Source organism: Miscanthus floridulus, chromosome 10 (assembly GCF_019320115.1).
Source record: "Miscanthus floridulus cultivar M001 chromosome 10, ASM1932011v1, whole genome shotgun sequence".
In the NCBI taxonomy this organism is placed as follows: Eukaryota; Viridiplantae; Streptophyta; class Magnoliopsida; order Poales; family Poaceae; genus Miscanthus; species Miscanthus floridulus.
In genome coordinates, this window is record NC_089589.1 from 101,337,547 (window position 1) to 101,350,221 (window position 12,675).

The 12,675-nt window shown below is 43.4% G+C and overlaps 1 long non-coding RNA gene across 14 annotated transcripts; it reads left to right on the plus strand.

The window, feature by feature from the left end:
- The first annotated feature begins 5,114 nt into the window (after positions 1 to 5,114).
- Positions 5,115 to 12,675, plus strand: LOC136486914 (uncharacterized). Of its 14 annotated transcripts, none has more exons than XR_010767050.1 (11): positions 5,115 to 5,860; positions 5,973 to 6,007; positions 6,281 to 6,421; positions 6,496 to 7,542; positions 8,396 to 8,637; positions 8,768 to 9,103; positions 9,180 to 9,278; positions 9,353 to 9,400; positions 9,700 to 9,821; positions 10,629 to 11,982; positions 12,221 to 12,673. It is a non-coding gene; the product is annotated as an uncharacterized lncRNA (long non-coding RNA). The 14 variants fall into 14 exon arrangements; XR_010767053.1 differs by lacking the exon at positions 5,115 to 5,860 and having other exon boundaries at positions 5,867 to 6,007; positions 6,496 to 6,583; positions 7,433 to 7,542; positions 12,221 to 12,675; XR_010767047.1 differs by lacking the exon at positions 5,115 to 5,860 and having other exon boundaries at positions 5,867 to 6,007; positions 6,496 to 6,583; positions 7,456 to 7,542; positions 12,221 to 12,675.

The following is a 12,675-nucleotide window of genomic DNA, read 5'->3' on the forward strand; positions in this document are numbered from 1 at the left end:
TGGTTCATCTTTGTACCCAATATTGTTGAGGTCCACTGTTGTCATTCCATACTCTTTGTCGACTGTTACCCCTCCTCTGGTCAGCTTCACCCATTGGCACCGAAACAAAGGGACTTTAAAATTAGGTGCGTAGTCTAGTTCCCATATATCTTCTATGCGGCCATAATAGGTTTGTATATTCCCATTTGGATCTGTGCCATCTATGCGAACACCACTATTTTGATTGGTGCTCCTTTTATCTTGGGCAACTGTGTAAAATGTATTCCCATTTATCTCGTACCCTTGGTACGTGAGGATATGCCATGATGGTTGCCTAGCCAACAAATACAGTTGCTCATCAATATTGTCATCGCCTTGACATTCTTTTCGCAACCAACCACTGAAACTTTCCATGTGTTGACGCCTAATCCAAGCTTTAGTCTTCCTTGGAAACTTGGATCGTAAGAACTCCTTATGTATCTCGATGTACGGATGCACCAATGACGAGTTCTGAAGAACTGTGTAGTGTGCTTTATTGAAATAATCGTCTTCCATGCTAATATATGTTTTCTTCCCTAAAGTTCCTTTACCACTGAGTCTCCCCTCGTGTCGCGATTCGAGAACTCCAATCGGGGCAAGGTCAGGAATAAAGTCAACATAGAACTCAATGACCTCCTCTGTTCCATAGCCCTGGGCGATGCTTTCTTCAGGCTTAGAACGGACTTTCACATATTTCTTCAAGACTCCCATAAACCTCTCGAAGGGGAACATGTTATGCAAGAACACAGGTCCAAGAATACTAATCTCCTTCACCAAATGAACTAGGAGGTGTGTCATGATATTAAAGAAGGATGGAGGGAACACCAACTCAAAGCTGATAAGACATTGAACCACATCATTCTGTAGAGTAGCTAGTTCCACTGGATTGATTGCCTTCTGAGAAATTGCATTGAGGAATGCACATAGCTTCACGGTGGCTAGACGTACATGTGGAGGTAGAATTCCTCTTAAAGCAACTGGAAGCAATTGCGTCATAAGCACGTGGCAGTTGTGGGACTTTAAGTTTAGGAATTTCTTCTCTGGCACATTTATTATACCCTTTATATTGGAGGAGAATCCTGATGGGACCTTGATGCTGCTTAGACATTCGAACATGCTGTCCCTCTCTTCTTTGCTAAGCGTGTAGCTAGCAGGACTTAAGTAATGACGTCCATCATCTGTCTTCTCTGGATGAAGGTTGTCTCGTTCTTTCATGCCCTACAAGTCCTGGCGTGCTTCAAGTGAATCTTTTGGCTTCCCGTACACACCCATGAATCCTAACAGGTTCACACAAAGATTCTTTGTCAGGTGCATCATGTCGATTGCGTTGCGGACCTCTAGGACTTGCCAATAGGGTAGCTCCCAAAAGATGGACTTCTTCTTCCACATGGGTGCGTGTCCCTTAGCATCTTTGGGAACAGATTCGCTGCCTTGTCCCTTTCCAAATACTACTTTCACATCCTTAACCATTGCGAGTACATCTTCCCCGGTTCGGTTATGAGGCTTCTTCCGGTGGTCTGGCTTACCTTTAAAATGCTTACCTTTCTTTCTTACTTGGTGATTCAAAGGAAGGAATGGACGATGGCCAAAGTACACGACCTTTTGACATCTTTTCAAATATATACTGTCAAGGTCATCAAAACAACGTGTGCATGCATTATATCCTTTGTTTGTCTGACCTGAAAGATTACTTAAAGCAGGCCAATCATTGATTGTTACGAACAACATTGCTCGTAGGTCAAAGTGTTCTTGTTTGTACTCATCCCAGACACGTACACCTGGTTTGTTCTATAAAACTAGAAGTTCTTCAACTAATGGCTTCAGATAGACATCAATGTCGTTGCCAGGTTGCCTCGGACCTTGGATGAGGATCGGCATCATAATGAACTTCCGCTTCATGCATAACCATGGAGGAAGGTTGTAGATACATAGAGTAACTGGCCAAGTGCTATGACTAGTGCTCTGCTCCCCAAAAGGATTCATACCATCTGTACTTAAGGCGAACCTTAAGTTTCTAGCCTCATTTGCAAACTCTGGAAATTCCCTGTCTATCGCTCTCCACTGGGACCCATCAGCTAGGTGTCTCAGCATATTGTCTACCTTATGGTCTTCTTTATGCCACCGCAACAACTTTGCATGGTCTTTATTTCTGAACAAACGTTTTAAGCGTGGTATTATAGGAGCATACCACATAACCTTGGCAGGGATTTTCTTTCTAGGACATTGTTCACCCTCGACGTCACCAGGATCATCGCGTCTGATCTTATACCGCGCTGCTTTACATACCGGGCATTCATCCAAATTCTCGTATTCATTGCCATGGTAGAGGATGCAGTCATTAGGACATGCATGTATCTTCTGGATTTTTAATCCCAAAGGGCAGACAACCTTTTTTGCTTCGTACATAGTGGTGGGCAATTCATTTGGCTTCGAAAGCATCTTCTTTATGAGGTTCAATAAATTCCTAAATGCCTTGTCGGATACACCATTCTTTGCCTTCCACTGTAGCAATTCCAGTGTTGTACCCAGCTTTTTTTGCCCCTCTTCGGCCGTCGGGTATAGCAACTTCCTATGATCCTCAAGCATGCGCTCAAACTTAACTTTCTCTTTTTCACTTTCGCATTCTTGTTGTGCATCACGAATGGCATCACCAAGAGCATCACCGAGATCATCTTCTGCCGCTACCTCTTCTTCATCTCTCCCCATTGTAGTATCATCAAAGGCACCATACTGAGCAATAATGTCATCAATGTCTAAATCTTCTCCTTCACCTTCTTCCATCATGACCCCGCTTTCTCCATGCTTAGTCCAACATATATAGTTTGACATGAAACCTGACTTAAGCAAATGTGAATGAAGACTTATTGAGCTTGAATATTTCTTTAAATTCTTACATATGGCACATGGACAACACATGAAACCATCCCGCTTATTTGCCTCGGCCACACCTAAGAAATAGTGCACGCCCTCAATAAAGTCTTGGAGCGGCGATCAGCATTGTACATCCAATGGCGTGACATAATCTGCATTACACGACAAATTATGAAAACCTTGAACATAATTAAGTATTTTATTACACAACATAGATGACACACACACGGTTGATTAATTAACTAAGCCTAGCTACAACGTAAGCAATCCCAACTATCACTAAACAAACTAAAACTACAATGCACTTCAGTAACATAATTATTTCGTGATCGTACGCAACTAAAACAGACAAATCATTCTTCTATTGAATATCAATAAGCTTCTCCTGCTGGCTCACTGCCTCATCATCAGCAGCCGCTACCTCAAGCGCACCCGAATTCTGCACGTATGTAGCATAATCTTCCTCCTAGTACCAACTATCGCATCCATTGCCCTCCCACTGAAATTAAAGCCAAAAAATATTTAGTCAAAAATATTCAAGAAAAGCAGGTCAATTAGCCATAATAATCAAATGCGTAAGAAACTCACATCGCGATCCGGGCACTTGTAGAAAATACGACCCTTGTTGGGTCCCTGTCTCTTGACTCGGTACTCCATCACAATCTTCTGCTTACACTTGCCGCAGATAATGAGAGGGAGTTCTAGCCTCAGTCATTTCGCAACCGAACGAGAGGCCGAGGATCCGGTACCAGTTGTCATCTACTTTCTATACTTATTTTTGCAAACTAGTGTAAATTTCACATTTTTGAAAATGATATATTTAAACAAAACTAAAATTATTTATTTATCTAACTAAACCATGAAATATGTACTATGTATAATAGTAAAATACCAAACTATCAAGTGATTTTACTATTGTAAATCATCATGCGTTTTTGAGCTAAAAATGACATAGAAATCACATAGCTCAAAAACATGTTTCAATAAATAACCATCCGTACTAGTTGACCTTGCTTACGTGATCATCTCGGCGAGCATTTCTCCACCGGACGGCACCGTACTTGGCCAAGGAAGAGCTCCGATTCTACGAGAAAGGGAACACGGTCTTCCACGACCGTTGCCGCTCTCCCTCGTAGAATCAAAGCTCCTCCTTAACGTCCGTTACTGCTCGGCAGAGAACATGCTCGCCGAGCTGAACACGGTCCGCAAGTTCAACTAGTACGGATTTTCTACAATTTTCTAACTATTTTCTAAGTTTTTCATTTCATGGAAAAATTAATTCTAAGATCACGTAAGCCGCCGGGGACCAGGATGGCGCATGCTCTAGCGAGGACGAGCGAGGCGTGATTTTGATGAACTAATTTAACTTTTGTTTATCCAAACATATATGCAAATCATCATGTGATTTTGAGCTAAAAATGACATATAAAATCATAATAAAGTCCAACATATAAAGTTACACATGCATCTACATCGCAAAATGAGATAAGCTACTGATAAAACATAAGAGGATTAAGTTTGTTACCTCCAAAATCGAAGAGCAACACCAATGGAGGGGGAGAGAGCAAGAACAACAGCAAGCTGAAGAACAGAGGCAGTGAGTTTGAATGGAATGGCTCGGGCTCGGGGAGGAAGAAATGAGCTGGATTATAGGCCGGGATAATTAGTCCCGGTTAGGGGGCCAAACCGGGACTAAAGATTAATCTTTATTCCCAGGACATCACCCAAACCGGGACTAAAAGCTTTAGTCCCGGATGGTATTACCAACCGGGGCTAAAAGTAAACCTTTAGCCCCGGTTGGTAATACCAGCCGGGACTAAAGATCCCTGCCCTGCGGACGACCATTGGGCAGAGACCTTTAGTCCTGGGGGCAAACAAATGCCAAGGCTAATGCCAAATTGAGACATCGTTCTAAAGTCTGTTCTCTAGTAGTGGTCCATCTTACTATGTTGTATATCTAGCATAATCGTTACTACATAAACACTACATGTAGTGTGTCTAGTTTTTTTTGAGCAACACATGTAGTATCTAGTGTGTGACACATTTACCTAAACAAGCCTGGGCGGCTCCTCCGACAGGAGCGCCGTCCACGTCGCCCTCAATGTTTCCAGCCGTCCGATCCGCGACCGTGTGCACCAGATTTGTTTAATCGAATTCTTTCTGGAACAGCTTCCCGTGGTTGTCGTTGCCTTCTGCCGCTTCTCCTCTGCTTCTCCCATCGTCCTTTTCTTCCGCCTCGGTTTCTGCCTGATCGGCATCGCCGCCATTCTTCCTCCCTCTCCTCTGATCCACCTTGTATGTGCTTCGTCGCCACCGCTCCGTCCTATCACCGCTCGCCGTCGCTACGTCCCCTCGCTACTGGTGCGCCCTCTCCCTCTCTCGTGACGTGGTGCCGTGCCAGTCAGTGCCGGGCCACGGCTCCCCTGGCCTCCAGCGCCGCGTAGCGCGACTCGCTGCGTCCGCCTCCGCCTCCTCTCTCTCTCTCTGCCTCCCTCCCTCTCGATGGTGTCCAGCCCGGCGGATGGGTGCGCGGTGCCGTGCGTGGTTCCAACCGGCCCCTGCCGGCACGTCTTCCCTCAACCCTAACTTTCTCTTCGTTGTCGGTGCTGGTGGCGGCCGCAGTGTCTCAGCTCGGCGGCTTGGTCTGCCGGTACCTCACTCTCTTCTCCTCCCTTGTCTAACGGACTGTCGCAGGCAACGACACTCCTCCTGCCTCCTGTTGTTGTGTTCCCAAATTCCAGCGGCCGGGGCCGCGGGGGTCGGCTGTCGCGCTATGCCACAGTACCCAGCCTGTAGCGAATGCCTGTGTTTGCCTGCAGATCCACGTCCGCCGGTGCGCTGTGAACGGCTGGTCAGGCCCATGCTGCCTGCGGTCGGCTGGGCCACAGTCCGACCCCTGCTTTGGGAATCTCCTTTTTTGGATGAACCAGAAAATCAGAATTGGATGGGGAACCACATCATGCTGTGTCAGGTGATGCTCTTGGTTCTCGATGTTGTCTTTCTTTATCAGCTTTACTCTTGCTTTTGATTTTGTGACTAACATAAATTTATTCGGAATCATTTGGACGCCTGGTTATTCTGAGACAAATAAACACAAAGGAAATAGCCCAACCAAAAGGTACTATCTGGTCCAGTGTAGTTTAGTATTTTCATTTTGCCTACTGTCATTGGTTTGTTCAGTTATTTGCTATTAGTGTTGCGGCATGATCCTTATCTGGTCAGTATGGATATTGCAGTACAAGCTGTAATGTTGTCGTCAGAACTGTTGCCTGAGCTGCAAGTTGAGGAAGCTCTTAATTTAGTGTGAACTATGAAAACCTGTTCCATGTGTTGCTAGCTTTATTTGTTAGCTACCTATTGATTACAATGGACTTGGCATCATTCCTTTCAGGCTACAATAGACATGATTGGGAGTGCATGGGCCACAAACCCGTCAGGGAACAAATTTTGGTCATATATTATTGCGCAATGCAAAGATACAGGAGCAGGAAGGTCTACCTAGAACAAAAGTAAATTGTGGGCAACGTGAAATGTATAGTCCTTTTACCTCTATTTTATGTTACAAATCCATTACCTATATTTTTGCTAAAATTATTTGATTTCCAGGAATATGGCCACCTGGAGGTCAGAGGCTGCTACATTCTCTAGCCATCTGATGGCAGTGCTTCCTTTAGTAGACGGTGCATTGAGCAAAGTATGTGTTCTTGAGAGACTTCCACATAAAAATTACGCACCTGTAGGCACATTGGCTGGTTTTTTGCCGCACGATTTGACATATATATCTAACCTTGGATATGTATTATCAACCTGCCTTCGCAATGCACTAAGTAAAATGCATGAGCGGAATTGGGCATGCACTTATATAGCCTACACTATTGTTGTCCAGATATAAGATAGTAATATATACCACTGTCATGTTAAGGTTTAAATAGGTGATGACAGCAGGTCAATGAAAAAATGAATTAACTGCAGGTTCCATAATAGTGGCTCTGTTAAAAGGCTATTGGGGTTTTGTCATAGAAATTTAGAATGAGATCCAATCGAGGTTTGTGTTTAATCATCCTCTAATACTGCTACAGATCCTCTAATAGAAATAGCTAATATGTATTGGTAGGGCATAGCAGGTTAGCACTATGCATGAGTTTTTTTTCCCAGAGCCTCTGAAAAAGGGCCTAATATACTTTTTTAGAAATGCATATACATGTACTGCATAAAAAGTCTGTAGTTTGAAGGACATATCACTATCTCTAGACAATTGCGAATACTTTGAAACTCCCACTATCTCTAGACAATTGCGAATATTTTAATTAACTCAATTAATTTTTTTTACCATATAGACGTTTTGTGGAGATGGAAATCTTTCCCTGGGTTTGTACATTACTTTGAAATCGGTAGTATGTCATGCAAACTGCCACTTTCTAGGAACGCTGTAAAAATGAGACCATTTCATAAATTCCCACTATGAACTGAATATTCACTGCTTGAATGGATGAAATTGCTTCAAGCTGTAAAATCATTGGACATGCTCTGATGCAGCACATAGGTACTGTTTGGATTCATTTGCAGGTCTGTTGCTATGATAGCCTTGTTCCTTTGGGTTATGAGTACATGACTCTCGGATGCGAAACCTATCTATTCACGTCTACGAGCTTGGTAAGTGGTAGAAGATACAGTATGATTGTGTGGTGTTTTTATATGTCCATTCCTGTGTCCAGATTCTTGATGTAGTCGCCTCCATGGCTGTTTGATTTTCAAGAGTTTGTGAAAGTTCACAGCTCTAAAAAGTCGCTGAGTTTCTATATCTGTGTTGGACAAAAACTTGATTTGGTCAGGTTTTATCTCTGCATGGTTTTAACTCCCGAAAGTGTTCTGGACATGGCCAGCAGCCCCTTGCCCCTTTCTCCATGTGGTTATACAAATTCAGTACTATGTTGCTGTTATATTTTAGTTTTTTTTCGCAATGCTCAAAAAACTATTCCGTTGTAAGTGCCATGTCAGGATGGTAAAAAAGATCAGCTTTTTCGTAACTATTATTTGTCTATAGTTTTAGTGCTACCAAAATAAATGATTGCTGAGTTTCAATATCGGTGTTGGACAACGAATCGATTTGGTCAAGTTTTATCTCCGTGTGCTTTTAACTCCCGAGATATGCCCCGGACATGGCCAACAGCCCTTTGCCCCTTCCTTCATGTGGATATACAGATTCAGTGCTATGTTCCTGTTATATTAAATTTTTTAGTCACAAGCCTCAAAACCGTTGTAGGTGCCTGTCAGGGTTCTAAAAAGAGCACCTTCTTCATAACTGTTATTTGCCTATAGTTTTAATTAGTGGAAACAAAATAGCGATCCCTGAGAAACTTTGTTATCTTTTGTACAAATTTAATAGACTGTAAGTGGCATGTCAGGATGCTAAAAAGAGCGGCTCTTCCATAGCTATTATTTCTCCATAGTTTTCATGCTACCCAGATAGCTAACACTAAACAAGTTTCATGGTTATCTTTTACAGGTTGGGATGAAATAAGAGGCAATTAAAATATATGAAGTCCAATTGTTCTGCAACCGTCAAAACTTCATGCAGATCGAACCCTCCAAGCTTTGGTCTCTTCATAGATGCACTAGCGATAAATGTATGTTATTGTTTCCAGCATTATCAACCTTCCATTACAACTGTTTCTGTTCAGTTTCAGATCACATATATGCGTCCTCTTATTTATGGGGCCATCGAATTTCAAATAAGATTTTGCTCAGGTTACATTCTCCTCCTTACAGTTACTATCATAGTTACCATTACAATATATCTTTATGGGCCTCTTAGCCACGTGCGTTGTGTAGGCAGTCATCTAATTATGCTTATTCCATTTGTTTCGATTGACTACAGATTTCACATGTTGCTGCTTCCACTAATTGGACTTCATTCTATTCGCTTTAATGTCCATCAATTTTGTATACGCAAATGCATTCTGTGCAGACAAGTTCAGATGTCCTCTCGCTGTGATGGCTGAAGATTCAGCATTTGCAATACCCTATACAACCCATTCAGTGGTTCTCACAGCATGCAACGCAAAAAAATAAGGTTCGATTTTCCATTCCCATTAACAATCCAGCAAAAAGAAGAGGTTACGCATTCCTGTAGTGGAGGTGGTCGCTGGCGCGGCTGCCCCCGATGCGGCATCGTCCCTCCGGCCGTCTTCTCCTGTGCTCCATGAAACCCTAGGTGCCTACCTCGTCCTCTCACTCTCTCTCTCTCTCCCTCTCACTCTCCTTCTCCCTGCTGACTCCCCCTATCCCAGAGCGCGTGGAGGTTCCTCGCGGTGCCGGGGCTTCCTGCTCTGGCTGCACGCCGCGGCTGCACCAGGGGATCGATCCTGTGGTGCATTGATTAGTTCCAGGTTCGTAGTATCTACTTAGATGTATATTGCTGCTGCTGATTTCAATCTATTGACCTTAGCCCTATCTATTGCAGCAACGGTGTGTGAAGATTGCCATCATGGTGCTTCCTGTGCTCCTCAAGGTACAGCTCACAACATTTCTTACGATTTCCTCTCCATCTCTCCTAATTGTGCTCATGTGGAGTATTCAGATTGACTACTAAAATGTCCTTCAGTTTCGCAATACCACATCAGGTGTTTTGGTTAAGCAAGGCAATCAAATAGTTTTTGTTTTCTCTTTGTGAATATACCAACTTCCTTCCCTGCCAAATCATTATTGTCTTTGTAACCTCTGTTCATGTCTACTGTCATTCTCCTTTTTAGATTACTTTTACTACAGGGTTTATAATGATGACCACTTAGCATATGTGCAACTGTGTAGACTGCAATAGAAGTACAGCCACGGTGGTGCAGCGCGTGCAGACGCTGGACATGGCACTGCAGTCACCGCATGGAATCCTCTTGGGGTCCTCTCTGCTGTTGAAGAGGGGTTCGCTTGACTAGGTGGGGCTCCAGTTCATCTAATTGCTATTGAATGTATGCATCTGTGCATCGATTTTGTGCTCATGGATGTGATCTAGCACCTGTCCTATCGCTGCAGCAAAAACGACGTTTGATCGGCATGCTTACACATTTTTCTGCTACCTATTTACTTAGTGCTTTAGTGCTTTTCCCCCTACTACAATGAGTTACGGTCTTTCTGCCCCTCAAAATTAAACTAGCTGAAATCATTAAAATATATTTTGATTATTTGGAAATGTTGTGCACAGCCATGTGGTGGATTCAATCTATATATATAGAACCTCATAGGCTAAGGCATACATTATTCTTATTTTCAAAATGGTTAGCTCAACAATTTCAGAACTTATCTATTTTTTTTTTGGATATGAATGCTCATATTTTGCAAAGATGGAATATTATTGTTCTTTGAATGGTGTACGCCATTCAGAGAAGTAGGATTTTAATTACCTGAACTCACCATTCAAAGAAGAAATTTTTTGTGGCAGCCACAATTTTGATTTATGTGCCTTGTTTCAGCTGCCCAGGTGATGTCAAAAATATTTCATTAATTCTAATGTCAAAAAAATGAAGAATAACTGCCTACAAACTGAATCCTGCTCATGCATCCACATATTGGATTTTGCTGTCATGATTACCTCAAAAGAAAAGATGATGTCCTTATTTTCACACAATGTTTTAGGCTTCTAAAAGAGGTCATATATGTGGATTGATTTACATCTTTCCCCATTATCCTTTTATGTTTGGCCATTATCTGTGAATTGAAGGGATTTCTGGTGTCATTGGTTACAGCAGCGTTGAGGGTGAGGCATGCCAATGGAGGCCCTTTAGCTCCCACAAGCATGCACGGTCTGGGAAAACAAACAACCAGGTAAAGAGCTCCCAGGCAGGAGGGCCAGAGTTTCCATGTCGTGTACCTTCTTCTTCAACTCTTAACTAAATTAGTTAACGGCCTCTAAACTTGATAGGAGTACATTATGCCATGTGTTTTCCATTTTCAGCAGATTCATGTTGAAGCTTACGACGCCATTCCCTTATTTGTAGTTAGTTTGCAGCCACAGAGAAATTGTGTTCCTGCTGGCCTACAGCATACTGATTTCTTCCCCTTCAATACTGTATTTTCTATTGCTTGAATTGCAGTCTATTTGTTTGTTCAAATACAGTAACTCGACCAGCTCTATCCATCGCTTAGGATGGTTATAGCTAGCAGCTTGATACATTAATGTGTCTACAGATTGAAGCCTGCTCATGCATCCACATATTACATTTTGCTGTCATGATTATCTCAAAAGAAAAGATGTCCATATATTTAGACAATATTTTAGGCTTCTAAAAGAGGTAATCCATTTTGTTTCTTTATGTAATCCCATTGTAACACATGATGATATGGTAGTTCCTGCGATTAATTTGTTCAAAGCCTTTTGAAAACTTTTTTTTTCTGATAGCCTGCTATTTCTCCTTTTTAATCGCTTTTGACTGACCCTCCTCCCTATAAAATATGTTGTTGGATGTCGCACCCTAGAATTGGAAATTTTGGGTTGTGCATAAAAAAAACTAAAAACATAATTTGTTTTAATAGTTTCATAAATCTTTTCAGGCTTAGTTTAGTTTAGCACAAAATAGTTGTAAAAAAATGTGGATTTTCAAACTTTTCCGAACTAATATGACGGCCTTGTGCTTTCTTCTATCCCTGCCACGCTTTCTTCGTCCACGCGCGTAAGGGCGCGCGCTTTCTACTAGTATATATCATTGTATGTAGGTGATAAGATTTGCCTACCCGATTTCTATCGAGATGTCATGGAGTGTGGTGTGCTTGTCCACCAATTCAGCAGCTCATGGGCCTCGACATTCAGTGGGCCTTGTGAGCCTGCTTCATATCATATTATATGGGCGGAAGCCCACGTCCGGCTGGCTCTTCTCTTTAGTGGTTGGTTACTGGTGTCCACCGTGCTGGCAATCTGGCATCCCCTGTGCCTATCCATTAGGAGCCCACCCAGCCCTTGGCTGACGAGCACTCCTTTCCCCCTAAGCCCGGGGGCTACAACATGTACAACCCTGCAGTTCATTAGGATCTCGTGCGAACATCAGTGCTAGCGTCCAGGGCCACCACCGGAATGTCCCCGCCGACATCTGCTCCTTCATTAAGGTGCCTACTAATCTTACTACTTACTACTTACTAGCCCTATGTCACGATGTGGTATCATTAGATTACATTATATATGCAGCAAGCATAATGCTCCAATAGTCCTATGCACAGGATCATATTACTTTCGATAATGATAGGGTCAGGTGTCCGGCGGACGGACGCTATGCTTACTGGGCTTGCGTACCAGCCTAGGCAACCGGCCTCTGACCTTCCCAACTAACGCAGAACATTTCTCCAGTCTCGTTCGTGGCAGCTATTTCCACTGAGCCATCTGTTCACAGCGGCCGTCTCCACCGCGCAATCCGCCAGTTGCAGATGCGGCGCGCCGTCCGCCCGCACCGACTCTGCCTTGCCGCCACGGCCATCCTCTGCTACGCCCAATCCCGTGTCGCGTCCTGTGGGGGTTACGACCCAGGATACCCACGGCAGACCACATGGACTGCGCCCCTAGGGGCGGCCCAGCTCACAAGATGAAGCCTTACGGGGCACGACTCTGCTCGGCGCTTCTCGCAAGACACCGGGAAGATATCCTGAAGATACTATGGGATCTATGATCCCATAATTCCTGTAATATGTTATTACTTTATGGTTATCTCTCAGATCTAACCGACTTATAACCCTGCCCCCCGGACTATATAAGGCGGGCAGGGACCCCCTCCAAACTCACGCAATATCATACGATAGCCAATACAA